Source organism: Sinohyriopsis cumingii, chromosome 14 (assembly GCF_028554795.1).
Source record: "Sinohyriopsis cumingii isolate HCF-2022 chromosome 14, ASM2855479v2, whole genome shotgun sequence".
Classification (NCBI taxonomy): Eukaryota; Metazoa; Mollusca; class Bivalvia; order Unionida; family Unionidae; genus Sinohyriopsis; species Sinohyriopsis cumingii.
Genome location: NC_142974.1, coordinates 127,820,768 through 127,828,636, shown reverse-complemented (window position 1 = coordinate 127,828,636; position 7,869 = coordinate 127,820,768). Strand labels below are relative to the sequence as shown.

The following is a 7,869-nucleotide window of genomic DNA, read 5'->3' as shown; positions in this document are numbered from 1 at the left end:
ATATTTATTTTCTCAGTAATGGCAAGTATTGTGATCGTTATATCTTTAATCATCTGACAGACTAGGCGAAACTATGGAATGGATGAAACCTCACCCGCTACTTACAATTTGCATTACTAGTCACATATTACATCACAAATCTCAAACGACGATATCGGAAGTCCAATAGTCACGTGATATCAACAAAAACTCCTTTTTAATGTTGTTGTACAGAAATTCAATTATATTAAATGATATAAAGATACTTTTTGCAAAAACCAACAATCGCGCTAGTCTGCTTTATCAAGCAGAGAGCACATGTCAACGTGGCAGTCACGTGATAAAACAAAACGCCAGACGTTGTTCTCAGAATATATAAATATGGAAAATTTTATGTTCTTTCGTTTTTGTATTTTTTATTACAACCATTATACTACTTTATTTTTTTTTCAATATTCTTTTCTCTGCAACATTTGAAAATGTTGGTTGTTAGATTTGTGTACTCATGCAACTAGCAAAGCAACTTGCGAGTACCGGGTGACATTTCATCAACGCCGTAGTGTTATCTCGTCTTTCAGCAGATTAAAGAGATATCGATTTTAATACTCAAAATTTCTGAGAAAAAAGGTAATTTTCATATCGATTTGATTCATGTATCACTCGATTTAATAACGTTTAAAGTTTGCTAGGCCATCCGGTAAGCAGTTATGCTTTGCTACTAGAATATTGGCCTCTTGTGATGCCAGATAGGTTTTCATACCTTCCATGAAAGATGCGGATATCGAGCTAACTTTGGAAATAAAAATCTACCTGACGAATCTAATCCAATGAGCATTTGGATTGACTCAGCATGTATGTTTATTGCAAGCACCCAAATAATCCATACTGCACCCTCCGAATATTTTGGTTAGAACTCGATACATTTAACTCACAATCAGTTTAGTTACGACTCAATTAATGATTGTTTCGGGCGTCAAGTGGTGGTGGAAAATTCCCGGATTTTTCCTGACTTGCATTAATATTTGCGAAATTCATGGACTTTTCACGGTCGGGAAAAATTATCATTTCTCCCGACTTTTTCCCGATTTCCCGGTAGCGTGGGAACCCTGTATTCCACATGTGAACAAATATCCATACATTTTAGAAATTCTGGGATCATAACTTCTCATTAGCACATCAGCTAAATCTCATTGTACCAACAGTTGATAGGCTAGGCACATATCTGGCTGTGGGCAGTTAAAAAATTCAAAATTGGTATTTCCATCATGAATTTGCTTATGTATCATAATATATTTTAATTTACTACTTTGACAGAATATGGTATTGGAACATCTGCTGATATCATATTCCAATGAATCATTCAACTTAATAATTGTAAACCAACATTCTTAAAAATACAGAAATGTTCAAACAGATCATTTGAATTATGCCTGTTATTAATACCTCTCTCTCATCCGGGGAATTCCCATCATTTTTCAAAACTGCCATTGTAAAGCTTCTGCTGAAGAAACCAACAATAGACCATAACGATTTAAAGAACTACCGCCCAGTTTCTAATCTCCCATTCATATAAAAAATCTTAGAAAAGGTTCTTGGACCTGTTCTCTTCATTTTGTACACTCAGTCGCTCTCAAGTGTCATAGATCATCATACAGTCTCACCAACTGTACGCTGATGACACCCAAATATACAAATCTAGCCACCCAGCTGAAGTTGATGCTACCATACAAGGTGTAGAGAGGTGCATTTCTGATGTGAAATCATGGATGACATGTAAAAAGCTGCAGATGAATGGTGATACAACTGAGGCCATTCTGATTACAACACAAAGACTTTCTCATTCACATCCTTTTCCTCAAACAATAAATATCAGCAACACCAACATTAAATTCACACAATCAGTACAAAACCTAGGTGTTACTCTGGACAGTACTCTCACATTGCACCAACATGTCATGAACATATGCAAGGCTGCATATCTTGAGCTGAGACGCATCAGCTCAATTCGCAAATATTTTTCAGCTGGTGCCACTAAAACACTTATGTGTTCATTAGTACTTTCAAGACTGGACTATTGTAACTCAATTCTGTCTGGTTAATCTCAATATCTGCTCCAGAAACTTCAAAACGTTCAAAACACAGCTGCTCATTTAATACTTAGAGTACCACGATCAGAGCACACCTCCCTGCTGCTCTTTACCCTACACTGGCTATCCATTCGATCTAGAATCAAACACAAAATTTGTTCTCTGTGCTACGTTTCACTGTCGGACTCTAGTCCACCATACCTATCCGACCTCACCCATTTGTACACACCAGCATGATACTTATGCTCCTCTTCTGACAATCGTATACTCATTATTCCAACTATAAAAACAAAGTCATATGGACAGCGTTCGTTTGCATACAAGGGCCCAGCAACGTGGAATGAATTGCCCACTGAACTTAGACACAAAGACACAGTGATCACATTCAAGAGGGCTCTCAAAACTCACTTATTTCGACTGCAAGAACAAACTTAAAGACCTAATAATGTTTCCTACCTTAAATATTCTCAGTATGTTTTTTTAATAATGTTTTCTAATTTCATGGTGTTTGTTTTTGTATCATATTATTATGTTTTTTTTTTATCTTATAGGTGTTGTCTAATGTTGGAAAGTGCTTAGAGCTTCTAAAGATTAGGCGCTATACAAAGTCCTCTTCATTATTATTATTATTATCATTATATTGAGAAATATAGCATAGTCTTATTTTAAGAAAACTAAAGCAATGATTGATATATATATATAATTTATATCAGCAATATCACCAGTTTAATTTAAAAACCATTTCAACAAAATAGGGCATCGTGTTTTTGCTATTTACTTGTAGGTGCTTACATACATACTCAATATAACATGGTTTATTTGAAGCATGTCCAAAGGGCAGAGTCCTTTTGCTGTAAGGATTTACTAGTAATTAGTCACACTGGCCTCTTGTCTGTTGTCTTAACCCCAGCCTTAACTTTTTTTTACAGACTGGCTATGGCTGACAAGAATATGGAAAAGGAAACTATCTTAGGATAAAATGAAGTAAGCCATGAAGGTGCATCAAAGTTAGAAATGGTGCATCCGTTGAGAATTTTACAAATACTAGATTTGGAAGCTTGGGTTCCTGGGAGCCCTTTACTATATTTACTGATAGATACAAAACAAGATCTCTGACATTTATATTTTCAACTTTAACTGAGCAACATGGAGACTTTTGCAGCATTCAGAAACCAAAATTTCTCCAAGGGCCTCAAATATTTATACCTGTAAAACCTGTGGTGATACAGAATGTTCATAGCCTGTACACAGACTCTATATAGATTGTATATAAACTGTATATAGACTGTAATATAAACTGTATATAGAGTGTATATAAACTGTATATAACCTGTACATAGAAAATAAAATAGTCATACTTAACAGCAACTATAGGGAAATATATAAAAATATCAGGAAACATATAAAAATAATAAAAGTTGCCATCAGTGCTATTTAAAAGCTGAATTTTAAAACAAATCATCAGAACTAAAACTAAAATGCTTTTACTATGTACATGTAGTCAATAATATGCATGATCACGTGTCTCTTAAAACCACCATTCTGCCTGAACATTTAACCACAAACTTCACATTTGAATGGTTTTATTTTATCTCCTGTATGAATCCTCATGTGAACCTTCATATAACTAATCTGCACTAATATTTTATAACAAATTTTTTTATTTTTTTCCGGTCTGATGGCAATAAGTCTTGAAGAAAAATGTTCAACCCTTCTAATCTAGCCCTATCTCTTACCATTTCTGCATACACAAATGTAGTCCTGGATAGAAGAAAACAAAATGAGAATGGTTGCTTGCATATTCCATCTGTACTTGTATCACCCAGTAATAGTGTGTACCTTAATAATATTCTGCACAATTTTTTTTAAAAACTCAAATCTTACAAGTGAATGGTGTTTTTCCAATATGTATTCTGTGTAACTTCAAAAACCACTACTTTGACTGAAGATTTATTGATGACTTAACATCTGAATGGCTTATCTCCAACATGTTGCATGTCATATTATCCTGTGCCTCTTCAAATTATTATCTTGATCAAACAGTTTACCTCAAACTTCATATTTTTAAAAGGTTAGTCTCATGTATTTTCAAATTACCATTCTCATTTCTGCATAAACATTTTATCACAAACTTTATATTTTTAAATGGTTTGTCTCGTGTATTTTCAATTTACCATTCTGCATAAACATTTTATCACAAACTTCACATCTGAATGGTTTATTTCATGTACATATCATTTTCTGCATCAACAAATTATTCACAGCAAAAATATATCAAAAACCTAACAACCTCAAGGAAATTAACAAACAAACATAATGCACAAAAATCAACATTCCAAATTAAAAGTTGAATATAAAGCAAATTTTTAGAACTAAAAGTAAAATGTTCATTCATTTACTGTTTCCATGGTTCACACACTTTAAATTTTTATATATATTACCAGTTCATTTCCAGGGTGAAATCAACATTTTCAAGGTTCACATATGATCATTATTGAATGGAATTAAGCAACGCTTTAGCTTACAAATCATGCATTTTTTAAAATCAAAGATATTTCTATTTTGAGACTGCCAAAGCATCCAAGTAAGAAAAGATGATCATACACCAAACCGAGCATCTGTATCGAATGCAAGAGGTCGTGGGTTCAATCCCCGGCCGAGTCATACCAAAGGATTACAAAATGGTACTAACATCTGCCTCACTTGGTGCTCAGCATTAAGAGGTTAGTGTTATCAATGGTCAGCCTGGTGTCAGGATAAACTGACTGGGTGGGACATCATGATACATGACTGCAACACGATGCACCCACGCTAGTCATCACTATAAACTGTCACACTGCAGACATCACAGTGATATGACTGAATTTTTTTAAAAGCTACGTTAAAAATCCAAATCACATACACACTCATGCTCCAAACCACAACATGTATGACAAGAAACAAGTTCAACTACTGTATATTCCTGTAAATTAGCATGTAAAGTTATTACAATGTACAGAATAAAAATTCTAACTTTACTTCGTTCGCTGACCTGCATTATTTTGGTACAAGGAAACAACATAATGAACATAAATTAGTTTTGTTTCCTTTCAAACTGTTAATTAATGTTATGTTTTTAGACTCTTAAAATGTAACAAGAAAAAAGTGAAAACAAGCTTTGTTAAATCACAGAAAATAATATTCCAGTGTTTGAATTCTGTAAATTTCAACAGCTGTCCTTGTCCAAGAATTTATTTAAAATATTAGTATTTCCAGGTAAAATAAAATCGAAATCCAAATAAATTAAATTAAACAAAACTGGTCACAACATAATACACTTTAACTTCTCAAGTGGACCACTCCAGTGGCCTAATGGTTAGAGCATCCACATCGGATGCAAGAGATCATGGGTTTGATCCACAGTCGAGTCATATCAAAGACTTACAAAAATGGTACAAACAGCTGCCTTGCTTGATGCTCAGCATTAAGAGGTTAGTGTTAGGACTGGTCGGCCTGGTGTAAGTATAATATGACTGGGTGAGACATCATGCTACATGTCTGCAGCATGATGCCCAGTGCTACACATCACTGTAAACTGTCACACTGCAGACATCGTAGCGATATGACTGAAAAAATGTTAAAGCTACATTAAAAATCCAATTCACACACACACACAATATATTCTTTCTCAAAACATCAATAATAAATTTAGCTACAACGCAAAATAGATGCCCAAATGTGGGTCAGTCCTCTGGAAAAACCTAACTGATACATGTTATATGTCACATCCTCCAAGTATAGCCTCGATGCCACTTTATGAATCTTACTCTGAGAAAGAATAATAAATAAAAAAAGTTGTTTACCACAACTCTTACTGGTTCTGAATCAAGGTCAGGAACTAGGTCAGCATTAGATACAAAGTTTCTATTATTAGTAGTTTATTAGTGAATTAAATTTCTGGACAATGTCAAATCCAGTAAATAAAATTACATTATAATAACATGTAATGGAATTTTAAAAAAATTAAAACTGACAAACAAACAATTAATTAAATCAAATATACATAACACTAAACAAATCAGAATAATCAGCTGTAAATCAAGATAACTATATGCATGTTATACGAAATAAACATTTTCTATCACAGTATAACAATAAATGGAAAGCATTAGAATGTAATGGCATTTAAGTTTACTAGGCCATCTGGTAAGTGGCTATGCTTTGCTGCCACCATGTTGGACCTCCAAATATTCTGGTCAGAACTCAATACATTTAACTCATAATCAGTTCAGTTACAACTGAAGTAAGTAACTTTTTCTGGTGTAAAGTGCGGGCAGTAAATTCCCACATTTTTCCCGACTTTCATCAATATTTGCCAAGTTTTAGGACTTTCAAGGTTCGAAGAAAAAAATCATAATTTCTCCTGACTTTTTCCTGATAGCGAGGGAACACTTTGTTTATTCTCTAGTATGTATAACCAAGTGTCTCTTCAAATCACTACTCTGGGCAAACATTTTAGCACAAACTTCACATTTATATGGTTTATCTCCAGTATGTCTCATCGTATGTATCTTCAAATAGCTACTCTGCGCAAACATTTTATCACAAATTTTACATTTGAATGGTGTATCTCCAGTATGTATTCTCATGTGTAACTTCAATCCACTACTTCGGCTGAACATTTTATCACATATTTCACATTCGAATGGCTTGTCTCCAAAATGTGTCATCCTGTGCCTCTTCAAAACAGTACTCTGATTAAACATTTTATCGCAAACTTCACATTTGAATGGTTTATATCCAGTATGCTTCATCATGTGCAGCTTCAAACTACTACTCTGCCTAAATGTTTGATCACAAACTTCACATTTTAATGGTTTATCTCCAGTGTGTATCCTCATGTGAGTCTTCATATAACCGCTGCGTTTAAACATTTTATCACAAATTGCACATTTGAATGGTTTATCTTCCGTATGTATCCTCATGTGCATCTTCAAATTACAATTGTGCCTAAACAGTTTATCACAAACTTCACATTTGAATGGTTTATCTCCAGTGTGTATCATCGTGTGTCTCTTTAAGGAAGTGCTCGTGCTAAATATTTTATTACAAACTTCACATTTAAATTGTTCATCCCCATTACCTATCGTCATCATCATCGTCAAGGAATGTCTATCATAAACTTCTTTACTGAATGGCTTGATCTGCAGTACGTATTCCCCTGTGCCTCCTGGCATCTGGTTAATGAGTCGTATTTGGACAGGTTTGTTACAATATATCACAATGTCAGGATACATCAGTGGGTCAAATGTCAACTTTGTATATTACCTGGAGAGAGATTAGGGTACAAAAAACGGTCGCAGACAAGAAACAAAACACCCATAAAAATCAAATAATCCACATACTTTCCGTTCCATTATTTCATTACATTCCTATTAATGTCTTAATTCATGCAAGTATATTAGATATTTAAAGAATTATGCTTTTTATGTATATCTTCACAGTAGTAAAATCAGCGTATATTACCTTATTCCCGCCAACCCCTCAGCTACACTTAACCCACATGCACGAGTAGTAGAGAATTATCGTAAGAGTATTCCGAGATTGTGATGCAATGGGCTTTTTAAAAAGAGGGCACAGTAGGTAAACTGCTGACGGAATAAACAATCATTTTTACTGACTGATGGATGGATTTCATAAATGAAAGAGGGGTCACACTATACAGCCAACTAAAGTGCCAAGGCCGGCCTTAGGTCAATTGGACCGATTTGAGCTCACGGGGGCTTCGCGTGTTAGTAATTTTTAAAATATGTCTATAGAGATA

At 34.2% G+C, this 7,869-nt stretch overlaps 1 long non-coding RNA gene across 1 annotated transcript; it reads right to left on the bottom strand.

Annotated features, from left to right (window-relative positions):
* Nucleotides 1-4,268: 4,268 nt before the first annotated feature.
* Nucleotides 4,269-7,331, bottom strand: LOC149784815 (uncharacterized). The gene is made up of 2 exons (XR_016413962.1): nt 7,189-7,331; nt 4,269-5,671 (listed from the first exon to the last, which is right to left on the bottom strand). It is a non-coding gene; the product is annotated as an uncharacterized LOC149784815 (long non-coding RNA).
* Between the last annotated feature and the right edge of the window lie 538 nt (nt 7,332-7,869).